The sequence below is a fragment of the Ailuropoda melanoleuca genome, chromosome 2 (assembly GCF_002007445.2).
Source record: "Ailuropoda melanoleuca isolate Jingjing chromosome 2, ASM200744v2, whole genome shotgun sequence".
Taxonomy (NCBI): Eukaryota; Metazoa; Chordata; class Mammalia; order Carnivora; family Ursidae; genus Ailuropoda; species Ailuropoda melanoleuca.
In genome coordinates this window covers 56,313,834-56,329,436 of record NC_048219.1, presented here as the reverse complement: position 1 = coordinate 56,329,436, position 15,603 = coordinate 56,313,834, and the positions used below count along the sequence as shown (strand labels likewise).

Genomic DNA, 15,603 nt, shown 5'->3' with positions numbered 1-15,603 from the left:
GCCCTAATAAGTCATACTTGGGTATCAAGTTTCATCCATGCCCTGGGGTGCAGAGATTTCACAAATGTTTGAAGAATACCAAATGTTAGATTAATATTGACTGATACTTTGTGGGTTTTTTTTTTAAAAGATTTATTTATTTGAGAGAGAGAGAGGGTGCACACAAGTTGGGGAGGGGCAGAGGGAGAGGAGAGGGAGAATCCCAAGCAGACTCTGCGCTGAGCACAGATCCCAATGCAGGGCTTGATCCCACAACCCATGAGATCATGCCCTCAGCTGAAACCAAGAGTCAGGAGCTTAACTGACTGGGTCACCCAGGTGCCCCTTGACCAATACTTTGAATATAGCTACATTCTACACCTATGTAAAGTCCTTGTCACTGACTTACCTATGTGTGTCCGTTCTTAAACAGATTATTTAATTTATAACTAGTATAATAAAACACTGAACTATATGCAACTGATTTCTTATCCTTCACCCATACCCCAGGAATTTTTCTATTTTTTCTTACTTCCTATCTTGATAATATGGCAGCAGCAATGCCGTCCATCCAGACTCAGATTCTCAGTCTAAGAACTTAGAGAGTCCTTCTTGTCCTTTCTTTCTCTTGCCTCACGCATCCAACTCCTTATCCACTTTTGCTCATTTGTACTTTAAAACATCTAATGGGAAAATGTTTGTAATATTAAACTATAATATTAAATTTGAATTTAAAATATCAATATGGACTTATATATTAAAATATATGTATGTATGTATATCTATTTATCCATCCTAGCTCTGTCTACTAAAAGAATATGGAAACAATGACATACAATAAACACATTGACCAATAAACACATCTAGAATCCACATTTTGGCTTCTGCTCATCATTACCTACTAAAAAGAATAATGATCTTTGGAGAAATAGCTGATTCTAACTGTTGAGCAGGAAAACTACAAGGTGGAGCTTAGGATATCTTGTTATGCCTAAAACCAAGGAAGTGCTCAGTGATTTATAGGGGCACGTTTAAAGGACCCAAGAGCTGGTTTTAAAGGGCTTCCACTGGACAGATTTGGTCAATTTGAAGCAAACTGATCACAAAACATTGAATATTTAAAAGTCCATGAATCTATAGTGATACCCAAAAAAGTAATGGAAAGAAGAAGAGGGGCACCTGGGTGGCTCAGTCGTTAAGCGTCTGCCTTCGGCTCAGGGCATGATCCCTGCATTCTGGGATTGAGCCCCGTGTCAGGCTCCTCCGCTGGGAGCCTGCTTCTTCCTCTCCCACTCCCCCTACTTGTGTTCCCTCTCTCACTGGCTGTCTCTCTCTCTGTCAAATAAGTAAATAAAATCTTTGAAAAAAAAAAAAAGAAGAAAACTCATTTGCATCATTAGAGGTAACAAATCCTTACTCTGAAATTGATAGAAAAAGGGAAAGAACTAAATATTTACCTTGCCTTTTTGGAGGAATTGTATGTCATCCTAGTTGATGAGGGAAAACTCTTCTTTAGAAAAAAAGACCAGGGGCGCCTGGGTGGCACAGCGGTTAAGCGTCTGCCTTCGGCTCAGGGCGTGATCCCCGCGTTGTGGGATCGAGCCCCACATCAGGCTCCTCTGCTATGAGCCTGCTTCTTCCTCTCCCACTCCCCCTGCTTGTGTTCCCTCTCTCGCTAGCTGTCTCTATCTCTGTCAAATAAATAAATAAAATCTTTAAAAAAAAAAAAAGAAAAAAAGACCAAAGAAGGAGTGATATTTGAAAGTCACTATTTTGCAAACCCCCAATGAAATAATTGATTCAAGCAAGAATCATCACTGGTGAAGGAGTATTGCAGAACAGGATATTCACACGGTGACAAAGTGTCATCACACAGGCAACTTACCAGTTGTAAAGGAGCAATCTGGTAGTCACTACTTGGACTGTATCAATGATATGGGATAACCCTGAATTATGTTCCTTCTGATATGATGCAGATGAAATTCACCAAGTCATTTATGAACTATTCTTGCCAAAAGTGTTAAATTGAATCTAATTAAGCCTTTAGACCTAACTTCAAATATTTAGAAATTACAGGTAATCACAGAATAACCAAATTACATGGAGATCCACAGAGGAATTCCTAATATGAGACATTCTATAAGACTACTTTTTTGGATTCTTTCAAAAGTCATTATCATCAGGGGAAAAAGAGTAGGAAGAACTATTCTAGATTAAAAGGGACTAAGGAGACATAACAACCAAATATAGTATATGAACCTTGATTGGCCCTTGGCTTGATAAAAACAGCTAAACATTTTGGGGACAATTGGAGAAAATTTCCATATGATATATGTTAAAGGACATATTAGGTGGTATTAAGAAATGAATATTAATTTTCTTAGATGTGATAATGACATTGTGATGATTTGTAAGAAAATTCTTATTTTTAGGAGCTGTATATTTGAGTGTGGATATTTAGGTGTGAGGTGTCATGATATCTACAACTTTTTTTCAAAATACACACACACGTGTGTGTATAAAAATAAAACAAATATGTCAAAATGATAACAGTTGTTGAGTTGAGGTTGAATCTGGGTAGAGGCTGGTATTTATTGTACTATTCTTTCAACTTTTGTAGATGTTTAAACATTTTTATTTAAACAATTTGAGGGGCACCTGGGTGGCTCAGTCAGTTAAGTGTCCCACTCTTGGTTTCAGCTTAGGTCATGATTTCAGGGTCGTGAGATCAAGCCCAGTGTCAGACTCTGCACTGAGCTTAGGACCCTCTCTCTCTGCCCTCTGTGCCACCCCCCCACTTGTGCATGCCCTCTCTCTCTCTCTCTTTCTAGAAAAAAAACCAACAAAACCGATTTGGGAACATTTTTATGTCTCTGCTCCTTTTATGCCTCTGCCCCTTGCCTCCATCCCATCACCACTCACCTACTACAAGTCCTTATCATCTCTTTCCTGAACCATCATGGTGACTTCCTAAGTAGTTTCCATATTCAGTCTAAATGCCCTCCAAGCCATCTGCCAAAGACCACCTCCTAAAAATCAACTCTTACCATTTTCCTACCCTGCTTCACCCTCCCCCTCACCCACATGGTAAAGTCTGAAAACACTTGGCAAGCAAGGCTGCAAACTTGTCACACCACGTTCTCATTCAAGGCTTTCTCCACCTCATAGCCTGTTCTCTGCTAGGGGTCACAACCACAAATGCCCACAGGGAGGACTGGGAATAAAACAATAGAGGCTGTGGGGTCTGGGGTGGGCTGGAGAGAAGGATCTCCCTCCAAAGGGGGTAGCTATTACTCAAGATCTGTTGAAAGTGGGCCCAGTGTAGCTAAATCTTTGCATTTCCTTTTTTTTTTTTTTAAAGATTTTATCTATTTGAGAGAGAGAATGAGTGGTGGTAATGGCAGAGGGGCAGAGAGAAGCAGACTCCCCACTGGGCAGGGAGCCCCATGTGGGGCTTGATCCCAGGACCCCGAGATCCTGACCTGAGCTGAAGGCAGACCCTTAACCAGCAGAGCCACCCACACACCCCTGTATCTTTGCATTTCCAGTAAGTCTAAAAATAAAGGTTTGTATATGAATTCTCCCTGTTTTAAACACTGACAAATAATTTAAAAAAAAAAAAAAAAAAGCTCTGCAGACTGAAAAAAAAAATTGTGGGCTGCAGTGTGTGACCCCTCCATGACTGAATGCTCGCTTTTTCATACTGACCTCTGTGTCATTCTTCCAGCATTACAGAACTTTCTCCATCCTTTTCTCTCAAAATCCTGTGAATCCTCCCAAATCCAGCAAGCAAGGCCCTTCACCTTCCCTCACTCCCCCAGGCAGAGCCAGCGTTCCCTCTGTAGAGTGCCTGACCATTTGTGCAAATTCCATTTGTAATGGAATTACATACTTGGTCGTCTGTCTTCTCCCGCAGGGTTCTGAACCCTCACGATTAAGAGCCATATTTTACTTATCATCTCCCCAGTGCTGCTCATGGAGTCCAATATATTTCAGTCTTTGATGAGCATCTGTTGATTGAGTTGCATCCTGTTAAAAGTAACGCTATAGAAAAATCTAGGACATGGCTTCTATGGCACCCAGTTGGAATTGTACTTAAGGATGTCTATGAATCGGGATGCCTGGGTGGCTCAGTGGGTCAGGCGTCTGCCTTTAGCTCACGTCTTGATTCCGGAGTCCTGGGATCAAGCCCCACATCTCGTTCCCTGCTCAGTAGGGAGCCTGCTTCTCCCTCTGCCTTCCACTCCCTCTGCTTGTGCCCTCTCTCTCTCTCTGTCAAATAAATCAATAAATAAAATATTTTTAAAAAAAGAATGTCTATGAATCACTAAAATAAAAATTATTGATATATTCCAAGTAAGGTTGCCTTCTGGGGTCATTTGTCTATTGTAGGAAGTTAAGTAAATATGTTTAGTTTTTTAAAAGTAATTCTGAAAAAGAGAGGTCTTTCTGACCTTTTAACCCAAGAGAATGATAATAGGGTTTTGTTTCAAGGATTGCCTTTATAGGGCAACATTGGCCAAGATCAGGCCAATGGTCTAGGCAGCTTTCGTATCCTACAAATACTCTAAACCTGCTTGATTTCTTATAAACAGAACTGAGTGGTGGACTGTGTACTGAATCAAGTCACCTCCTCTCCTTGGAACATCAATTTTTATCAGTGCCCTACATACCCAATTCTCTCCTTTTTGTCTGGTTCATGGCTTTCTTTCCTGCAATGCTTTCTTTCTTTTATTCAGCATTCCTTTCAAAATCTAGCTGAAAACATTTCTTCCAAGGAATCTCTGATAAATGCCACTGGCCTTGATTGTTCCTTTATTTTATATAGTCCATTTATTCTTTATGCTGGGTATGGCTTATTCTAGTGTAGGCTATATAATTAGAATAATTATAATATTAAGAATAAGATAATAAGAGTCATTTGAAGGCCACTGTTAAAGCTTCCCATACTCCTCCCTGGAGATTCTGATTTGGTGGACCTAGCATGAAGTGGGTGATGGGTACAGGTATTTGTGTCTTCAACAACGGCCACAGCTAATTCCTAATATCAGGCAACTTTGGGAAACATTAGCCTCATCTCTATAAGGTTGGATTTGGGGTCAGACTGATTAGTATTTTTAGGCAGAGCTCTAATTCTTATAGCTCTGTGTAACATTAGGCAAGTTACCGTGTCCAACAACCATGTTTTTTTAATCCAGAAAATGGGGATGATAATCACGATTATAGTCCTATTCTGGGGGAATCAAATGATTTATGTAGAAATTAGCACAGTGCCTGGAACATTCTAAATGTTCAGTAAATGTTGACAATTATGGTTATATTTGCTTGTAATTTGCTTGGTTGTGTAAGTATGATTCGAGGTTCGATGATGGTTTCTTTGGTTCTTTTGTAACACTGTGGTGATTTAGGGTAGGGTGTCCCAGAAGATTTTATTCTAGCCAGAGACCATTGTCAAGAGCCTGCTAACCTCTGCTAATTTTTTATTGCCCCAACAAGGTATCATTCTTTGTTCTCTTTAATTTTACCTGTCAGCTCCATTAAATTATAGAAAGTTCTTTAAGGCCATCAACCTTGTCATCTACTTTTGTCACATAGTGGATCTAGTCTCCTGCATGATGGGCTATCAGCAGAGAACACTGTCTAATAGTATACACATTTGTTTCATGGAATTATAGAACCATCATTTCTTTCTTAGGTTACAATAGCTCCTAGCGTGTCTTGGGGCCTTCTACCCCCGCTACCTTCCAGTCAGTCCCCACACAGCACCAAAGTGATCTTTTCACAATATGATCACAGAATGTCATTCCCTTTTGAAATTTCCCAGTGTTTCGCACTGTATTTAGACTAAAATCCAAACTCCTTACCATAGCTTTGAAAGCACTACCTGACCTCGGCTGGGTTGTCTGTCTGACCTCATTTCCTGTCATTCACAACATAGGTCATTACATTCTTATAAATTTGCTGTCACCCCTCCTGGTCTGCCTTTTCCCTAGATCTTCATGTCATTCAGCCCTGATGTCACTTTCTCAGAGACCTTCTTTCACCTCCTTATCCAATATTTCTTCCTCTCATTAGTTTCTATCCCATTACCCTGCTTTATTTTCTTCAGATTACTTACCACTGTCTGATATTGTACTTACTAGTAACTGGTATTATTTGTTTATTCTAAACTCCCCGAGATCAGCTATCTTGTCTCTCTTATATTCTTAGCGCTGGAAATAGAACCTGGTACATTTCATGTTCTTGGTAGATATTTGTCAAATCGATTGATGAAATTTACAGATAGACTAAAGAATGCCTATAGAGTTCAGTAGATTTCAACTTTTTAAAACAGAGGACTCTTATCAAAACATAATATTTGGCTTTAAATTGTTAATTTGTGTGTTCGCTTAGTTCTTTTTGCTCATCTCCTGACAAGCAATAGGATTCTGTACACGTAACAAGTTCTTAGCAGATATTTAGCAATTTAACCAATCTTTTTCAACAAGAGCTACCACCAGGGGGAAATCCATCCTCTGACCAGGAGCTGTAGATGGTGAGAAAATCTGGCTGGAGGAGAAACAGACCCGAGCTCAGGGGACAAGGGCAGGCAGGAGGCACGGAGTGTTCTGGCAGCACAGCTCCTCCAGGGCTTTCCCACAGCTCTGAAGAGAGGCAGTAGGAAGAAGCAGGAGAGGCAGGGCCATCGTTTGGAGCATACAGAGGAGAAGTAGTGAGACAGGGCTCTTTAATGCTAGCCTGGGCTGCAGTGAATAGCTGCCTGGCCTGGAGCAGCCCTGGGCCAGCGCCTGCAGTACTGAAGACAAGATGGCAGTGGAAGTGGCGGTAGCAATGGTGGTCCCCAAAGAACAACATCTCAGAGAGGTACTGACATTTAAAGCCGCCTCCCACTGGGACTAAGCCATGAGGGATCTGGAAGGAGGCAATGAGTGCAGCGACAAGCAAGGGGCAGTGAAGAGGGCGTTTGACTCCTCACCCTCTCCCGGGTGACAGGAAGGGATTCGGGGACTTGGGATTCCAGCAGTTGAGCATGTGTGATCTCTGACAGAACTAGTGGTTTTGTTGTTATTTGGGTTGTAGTCATTTATCTTTCAGTATCAGCTTCAGGGATCAAACATATCCACAATAACAGAAATGTTGGAATTATTAAGCAAGGACTTTACCACCGTTCTTATAAATGTGTTTAAGGATTTACAAGAAAAAGACTGAAAGGAGTAGAGGAAAGGTCTCACTAGAGAACTGGAAACAATAAAAGAAACCCAACTAGAATGTCTAGAACTGAAAAATAAAATACCTGAAATGAAAAAAAAGAAAATCACTAGATGGTCTTAACAGTAAATTGCATTCTACAGAAGGAAAAAAATAGTGGACTCAAAGACAGGGTAACGTCAACCAACTATGCAAACTGAAGCACACACAGAGAAAAAAGGCTAGAAAAAAATGAGCATTCTTATTGACTTGTAGGGTAGTGTGAGGTGGCCTGACATCTGTGAATTGGAGTCCCAGAAGAAGAGGGTGACTGGGATAAAATATATATATATATTTCAAGAAAATAGCTGGGAAAATCCATATTTGATGAAAAATATTAACCTATGAGTTTTATAAGCTCAACGAACTACAAGCAGGATAAAAATAAAGAAAACCACATTCAGGCGTATCATAGTCAAATATCTGAAAACCAAGGACCGAAGAGAAACATCTTAATAACAGCCAGAGGGAAAAAACTCATTCTGCACGAGACCTTCAGGGAGCAATTATCTGACTTCTCCACACGCCAGAAGACAACACAATAACATCTTTAAAGTGCTGAAAGAAATAAAACCTGTTAACCTGGAGTCAGAAACCTAGTGAAAAGAGACTTCGACAATGAAGTTGGAATAAGAGAGAAAGCAAGAGCAAGGAAGAAAGAAGAAAAGGGTAAGAGGGAGGGAGAGAGGAAGAAAGAGAGAAAAATGAAAAAGGAAAACATTGTGAAATAAAAACCGAGAGAATTTGTCAATAGTAGACATGTACTTTAAGACATGTTAAAGTCTTCAGGGTGAAGGAAGTGATACCAGATGGAAATTCCGATCAACCTGAAAAATGAGGAGTACTGGCACTGGTAGATCTGTGGATCGATAGAAATTTGTTTTTCCTTGCTTATTATTGAATGAGTGTCACTCTTAATGATAGAGCTAAGTTCTCAGTGGACATTGCAGTTTTCTGGGAATCAGGAAATCTGGGGCCTAGTCCATTTCTATGACCTTAAATAAGTGCCTTTAATCTCTTACCTCGGCCAAGTAGAATTCTAATAACTGATACTTTTCTCTTTTTGATAAGTATTCAATAAATGTTTCCTTTTATCACTGCCAAACACTTCACAAGGGCTATGTACCCATTGCGTCTCAAATTTGGTGTGTATCATATGAACCACCGGGGAAGTATGTGAAGTCCTTTTCAGCCCCTACCTGCTGGGTTAGGTGAAACAGTCCTTCAGGAAAGTCACCTTTGCTGTCCCAGTGGCTATTCCCTGGAATTTCTTCAAAATTCACACTAGAAAAAAAGGAGGGCAGGATGCTTCAAGAGGAGGGTGAATACTGGCCAGGGCGTGAGGAGGATAAAACCCCTTTAAGTCTGTATTTTAAAATCTCATTAAGCTTCACTTTTTATGAACTATAATTTGAAGAGATAGATTTCTTTTTAGAAAGCAAGTTGTGAGGCACTTGGAGGTTAATTCACCCAGGGGGGTGTTGAAAATTATATTTGAATTGTCAGTAATTCCAGACAGCAAAATGCAAATACTGAAGCATGAGTCTGTAACTGAAATCCCTAGGCAAAGAAAGACCTTTGTTTCCTCCCAAGGTCATCTGGTATGGGAGTAAGGGGGTTTGAAGAAAATGTGTCATTGATGATTTAATATTTGACATGAGAGATTACACTTTTGTAATTTTAATTTTTTTACATAGAAAACGGAAACTGCCTTAAAACTGCTGGTGACATATTTGGGTTAAAATTGCTGTGAACAATACTCCATATACTTCCTAATCCCCTCAATGTTTGCAATGACTGTGTATCCCTATTAAAATATATGTTTGTGTTGTACTTTAAATTTATATTTCCTTTGGACATTCTCATGTGTTGTAAGAATAGAAAGCTTGTCGAAGGCTTCTCTCCATGATGGGAATAGAAACCTTGCTAATATCTGAATCACGCTGAGCATAAAAAAGAAAATTGGGGCCATCTTCACACTCAGTACCCTTTCCTGGCATAGAATGACAGAGTATTGATATAAAAAGGATGCTTTTTTTTTTTAATATTCAAAATGTTCCTAAGTACCATAGTCCTTCATCTTTGGAAATATTGTGGCTTTCAGGGTCGCTGGCTGCGTGTCATGTTTCCGTAGAGAGCACAATTCATCGACTGTGGATATCCTTTGCATTCTTGGTGTTGTTCATGGCTGCTTTACCTCATGAGCTCCATGACACCTTTCATTTTAAAAAGGCTCTCATGTTTGTGATGACTGTGTGTCAAGTTACTGGGTCTGTGGCTGGCCTTGCAGGCGTTCACCGGCTTGAGCTCGAGTGAAAGTGGACACAGTTATCAGGGTCCTGATGCAGGTTAAACAAAATTTAAAAACCGGTGGTATCCAAAAAACGTCTGGTATAAGGATTATTTTGTTTGTTTGTTTTGAATTGATGAAGCAGAAATACATGTTGTGAATAATGACTGTGAATAGCCTTGGTTTTTTGTGAGGAATGTCCTCAATGTTAGCACCCGCAGGAAGATAGCACGTGTCATATTCGTTTTATAATATTAATATTTGTAGAGAATGATGGCAGGGAGACAAACTGGGTTTTCTTCCTTCCTGGTTATTATTGATTGATGGTACTCCTGTGAGGGCTTATGGTATTAGGTGAAACTATGTGAAATTGCTATTTATGTGGGCAATTTTATATGGCTCTAGGAAACAAGAAATATTTTAATTAGTTTTTTCTACATCATTGTCAGTCTGCCACAAATATTTTAAATTAATACATACATTTAAAAATTGAAACTTGAAAGGCAAGATTTGTTTGTTCTCACTCTTGCTGTGTTTTTCCTCTTTGTCATTGCCTGCTTGCTCTCAAGGAAATGAAAATTCTACATACAGAAAATCTGACCTTTGTCATTCTGTAACCCCTTGAGAGATAAACAAGTAAAAATAAGAATATTACTTACTCAGTCGTGGGTCAAAGTCATCTTTAGATCCTTCTAACAATAATTTAAACTTGCAGCAGTTCCTTTATGAATTTTTATGAATTCCTTTTTCTATAGAGAAGACAGTTTCATCATAGGAATATATTACAAGTATTGAAATGTCTTTCCCCTCCCCCTGCTTCCATATTTCTCCATTTGCAGTTTCATCTGTACAAAAAGGAGATCTGGTTAGCTTCTGCTGAGACTTTTCAGTAGAAAATGCTTCAAAAAAGAAAAGAAAAGGAGCAGCTATTTTGAAGACTGACTTTCTAAAATTACATTTAGGTAAGTTAAATTTTAGATGTCATCCCTTAGAGCTAAAAGTAAACACATTTGATTTAATCATGTTAATCAAAATGTATTTGCATTCAAGTGTTCTTATATATCGGTACTTCTGGAGAGATTTAAATTATATTGACAGAAAACATCCATTTCCTCACATTTTCAAATACCAAGCAGGTTTTAGAACCTGGTCTACAGCATGGTTGTTTTTGGAAAAAAATGTAATTCAGCCAAGGCTGATCTTGTTTTTCCTTTATTCTTTAAGCCAGAAGCAATTACTTTTCATTTCAGGATTAAGCGGCTGTAACATTGCCATTCGTCGCCGAGGCTCCTGGTTTCAGCATGTCTCCTTGGTTCCCAGCCAGTCCTGGGTGTTCAGGTAGCAGCTGGAGCTGGGAGTGCCTCTCCAGCCCGCATTCCTTGGCTATGAATTTTGCAGCCCTGTTTATCTGATGAAGACCTCCCCACAGTGAGTTGCTCATGACACTGTCACACAGACCTTAATAAATGATATGGAAAGATACTGAATATTTTTCCTCCAGGAATGCCAAGTGATCCTGCATGCCAACCAGTCCCCTCACTTTGGCTGATCATGGATAAAAAGCCTGGTGCCGAGATCTGATGAGACCTGTCCCACATAAACCAAATTCTAACAGGATGCCTGCAAGTCCTCTCTATGAGGCTGCCACCCAAGCCTGTTTGGAGAATTTTCAACAGTTACATTTGCACAGACGTTGGTTCTCACTTTTCTGCACTAATTATTTACTTCGGTTTATACTTTCAATCTATATATGTTATCACCCACTTCAGCACACAAAGACCTGTCTTCCTTTTCTCGGAATGACTTGACTTGAGATAGCTTGGGGTGGCCTCAAAGCATGGCTTTCTCACTATTTCATGTGTCTTCATTTTGCCTTCCCAAACCAGACTGTAAATTCCTTGAGAGAGGAGACCCGAAAACTGATAATACCTTATATAGACAGATAGGCAACAGCAGCAACAACAACAGCAGCAACATTTGTACAAAAAGGCTGTTGTTGCTCTTAGTAATTGAGAAAATTTGCCTTAACATGTTCAAAAGACTCTAGATCATTTGCACTAACATATGTTTCTTCTCCTTTCCCCTGCCTGCCCTCTGCTGGAACTGCTAGTGAGCAATAAGAGGGCCAAAGAAGGACATGGTGTGGGAAACATGGGGAAAACAGGGGCTTGTCTCATTGAAAAGCAAGCTGAATAACCGTGATTTGTGAGTTCACAACCTAGATCTTTGAAGTTCCTCGTTATTCGTCTTTGGGTAATTAGCAGTCTCATTACAAGACCCCTTGTGGGTTCAGCTGTGCTTGGGGATGTGATTCTGCCTACTGGCGTGGGACCGACCAAATGACCTTGCGTGTCTAACACTCTTCTATGCCTCTCTCATCTCTCTCCCTCTTGCAACCTTCCAATAGATGGCAGACAGCTGAGCCAGGTAGTGCCCCGTCCTAAACATGAATGCCCTCCTGCTTACCAATCCCGCAAAACCTTCACCACCTTCCTATATAACAGGCATTTTCAAGTATCTGGCAAGACTGCCAGTTTGGTAATACAAGGCAGAAGGTAAGTGTGAAACTCCAGACTGGTTTCCTGTTTCGAAGGGGAGCAGGCTGTGACAGCTGCTGAGGCAGCCCTTTTGCCCTTGGAGAGGAGAAGCCAGAGTGTCTGATCACTAGATGACCTCTGCCTCTTGCTGGCTCAGGGATGCTGTGAGCAGTCCCACGCCCCCACCTATTCTTGGTCAGATGGCTGCATGTTATGAAAACAGGGAGGTAAAGCATGTTTTTTGCTTTTGTTTTATTATTAAAAGAGGCACTCTCTGGAGAGGCAGAATCCATTAGCTGAATCCATTTCAGTACTATGGTTAATTAATTTAGGCAGTTTTAATGCACTTTTATTATGTAGCCTTTAAGAGCAATTCTGGTAAATGTCCATCCCATAAATACTAGCACTACTTTATATGTATGATATCCTTTTTGGAAGGGTGAGTCTGAACTATTATACAGATGTTAATTTGCACACAACACTGACCAGACAATGCAAAAATGCTTCCTCATAGTTTGAACATTGTTCGATACATTTTGAAGTGGGAAAAACTGTTGGATATGACACTCTGTGTTTTAAGTCAGTAAGTCACTCTGGTTGCCTCCCAAAACATAACTTTGAAAAGCAGTTTTGTCCTACTATGAACTGAATAATTGATTTCCGCATTTCATTCTGTAAATTAAACACTAGACTTTGAGTTACTAGAAGAAATGGCACAGTTAGCCAATAAACCTTTCTTATAAAATGACAACATTTTAATTTATTGTATGCATTAGCATTTATTCATGGCTAAGATTTCATCAATCAATTTCCCATTTAAAAAAGATGTCTCTGAAAACAACAGTGGAGAAATGCTTAGTTCCAAAAGCAATGTTGTGGGCGGCAGCAGCAGGTCTAGCGTTTGGGCACGCATTTAACTCAATTATTATAGTCAATAATCATGCGGCTCCAAGTATAAACCCATGTTTTTTAAGTATCTACCTTATGAACTGACATTCTTGGAATATTAGTTTAAAAACGAAAATATTTAAATTTCATTATTTGAGAGGTGTGCTGCATTTGCTCAAAATTATAACAATGTCTGGTATTATTTTACAATATTTAGTTTGCTACTTTAATGGGCTTCTACAGTGCTTTGGATTTTTAATTTTGTTTACAGTAATACAGTTCAATAGTTGACTTCAGATTAAATATTAGTATATTTCAATATTTTTATTAATTAGTTGCTTTTTGAAAATATTTTAAACTGAAAATTTCTTCAAAATAGAAGCTTTAAGAATCACTACCAGCAGATAAATATTAATTTTAAATCATTCATTCATTTCATTCATTCAACGAAATAGTATTTAACACATAACAGGACTGACTTATCCATGCACAGAATAGGCATAGCACCTGGAGCCCACAATACTTTTAGGGGCCTGTGCAAATGCTTTAATTTTTTTAATTTTATTTTTTTAAAGATTTATTTATTTATTTGAGAGAGAGAGAGCATGAGCAGTGGAGGGGCATAGGGAGAAGCAGACTCCCTGCTGAGTAGGGAGCCAGACGCAAGACTCGATCCCAGGACCCCAGAATCATGATCTGATCCCAAGGCACACACTTAACAGACTAAGCCACCCAGGCGCCCCTGTTTTAATTTCTTTTAAAGTCAGAAGGGAAAAAAAAAGAAATTTTAGGTAGAAACAAATGTTTAAATGTATGATACTAATTAATATATTCATCTTTTTACCAACATGGTCATAAAATATACTTCTTATTATTTTTTATGGAGGAAGAGGTCCATGCAGGCTAAAGTTCTCAGAACTCCTGAAAGTCCTATGCCAACCAACCTATGCCAAATTTCACCTATACCAGATTCTGGAGATAAGAAGATGTGTAAGACACAATTTCTATGCCCAAAGTATTCAGTCTAATGAAGAAAATGGACATAAAACAGTTCACAATGTAGTTTCCTTGAAGTTGTTTGAAATAGTAATAGTTATAGCTTGAGGAACACACGTTTTACTACAAAAGGTCATTTAACAGGTAGCCTTGGTCTTAAGCTTCTTTCAGTTAAACTTCTACAAAAATAGGATTTACGTATACTTTAATGGTACATAGCATGACTATACGTTTGTTCATTTAAATACCGCTGATATTGCCATCCAGATCTGCACGTGAAAAAGTTCATATTTTATAAGGAACTTCATTAACAGGGCCACAATGGAAATGCCAAGGCCTCTGTGTTAATGGCTCAATAAGGAAAATTAGAAATGTCTCCCTAGCTTAGCAAAGCTTACTTACTTATGTCTTTTGGAATTTTATTGAGGCTTTAGAAATGGAACAGAATCTTGGCTGTACTTTCTCTTTTCATAAAATTTCTCGTTTATATGAGAGTCATCATTTATTTTTCAGTTACTGTTTCTAACACCGTAATTGGGGTAGTCGAATGTTCTAAACCTAAATCTTCCTTGTTAATATTTGGGCCCACTTCCACATTTTTTATTGTCAATTGGAGAATGATTATTTATCTCGTTTTATTTTTAGAGCAGTTATACCTGCATTATCTTATTATACACACAAAAGCTTTTTGAATAAGTAGGGCATCATAGGACATTGGAAAGAGCACAGGCTCAGGCAAACCTGGATGTGAATCAGAATTCTGTCATTCAGGCTGTGTAACCTTGGTCAATTCATTTAAGCTCATTGCATCTCAGCTTCCACATCTCTAAAATGAGTATCATTATGCATGTGTTACAAAGTTTTCGTAGGAACTAGAATAATGCATATTAAGCATTAGGCCAGTACTTGGGACGTAGATGTTTAATAAGTAGTTGCTATTGTTATTTGCCATATTTTACAGATTAGGAAACTGAAACACAGACATATTATATGACCTTGGCCAGGTTCGGGGGGCTGGGGCTCCCAGTTATTACAGGAAAATTGCAGCCTTACCTTTGATCAAGCCTCACTGAGAATGAGGTTGTAGGACACAAAAAAAGTGCAGAAGCAAAAGGTATAGAAAAATCAGTAATACTGAAGCAACCAGAAAATCATTATCTATTTGTTGAGCACCTTGTAAGTATAAGGTATTCTGTGCACAAGTTGGGACACTTTGGGTTGAAAATGGCAAAATCCCAACTTGCCCACACAAAAAGGAGAATTTATGGACTGGTGTAACCCAAACACAGGATGTAGGGAACTGGTCCTGGAGATGGCTGGATTCAGTGGCAGGAACACTTTTAGGGCTTATACTCTCTATTTCTGCCTTGTGTTTCTGTTCTCTGTGCAGATAGCTTTCTCTAGGCCATGGGGAGCATAGCTCTTGGTAACTTTGGTCTCTCATCTCATCCTAGCAGCCCTTCTACCAGCAAAGTAAGATTTCTTCCCCTTTGGCTCCAGCCACAAGAATGACTTGCACTGGATCAACAAAGGTTGCGTACTCTTTCCCAAACCAAACACCAAGCCAGAGATGGGGTAATATCGCAATGTATTAGCTCATAGAGTACAAACTTAAATTTCTTAACATGCATGCCTTTTAATGGAGAAAGTCATAAACACTTGGGT

At 39.2% G+C, this 15,603-nt stretch overlaps 1 long non-coding RNA gene across 2 annotated transcripts in view; it reads left to right on the top strand.

Annotated features, from left to right (window-relative positions):
• The window catches only part of LOC105237719, an 82,088-nt gene that overhangs the window by 64,325 nt on the left and 2,160 nt on the right, over nucleotides 1–15,603 (top strand). The window contains exons 2-3 of one of the 2 annotated variants that reach the window (XR_002142705.2): nucleotides 10,357–10,479; nucleotides 10,768–10,945. This is a non-coding gene — a long non-coding RNA (uncharacterized LOC105237719). Of the gene's footprint in view, nucleotides 1–10,356; nucleotides 10,480–10,767; nucleotides 13,500–15,603 lie in introns of those variants that run through there. The other variant, XR_004623284.1, reaches the window with a different exon arrangement.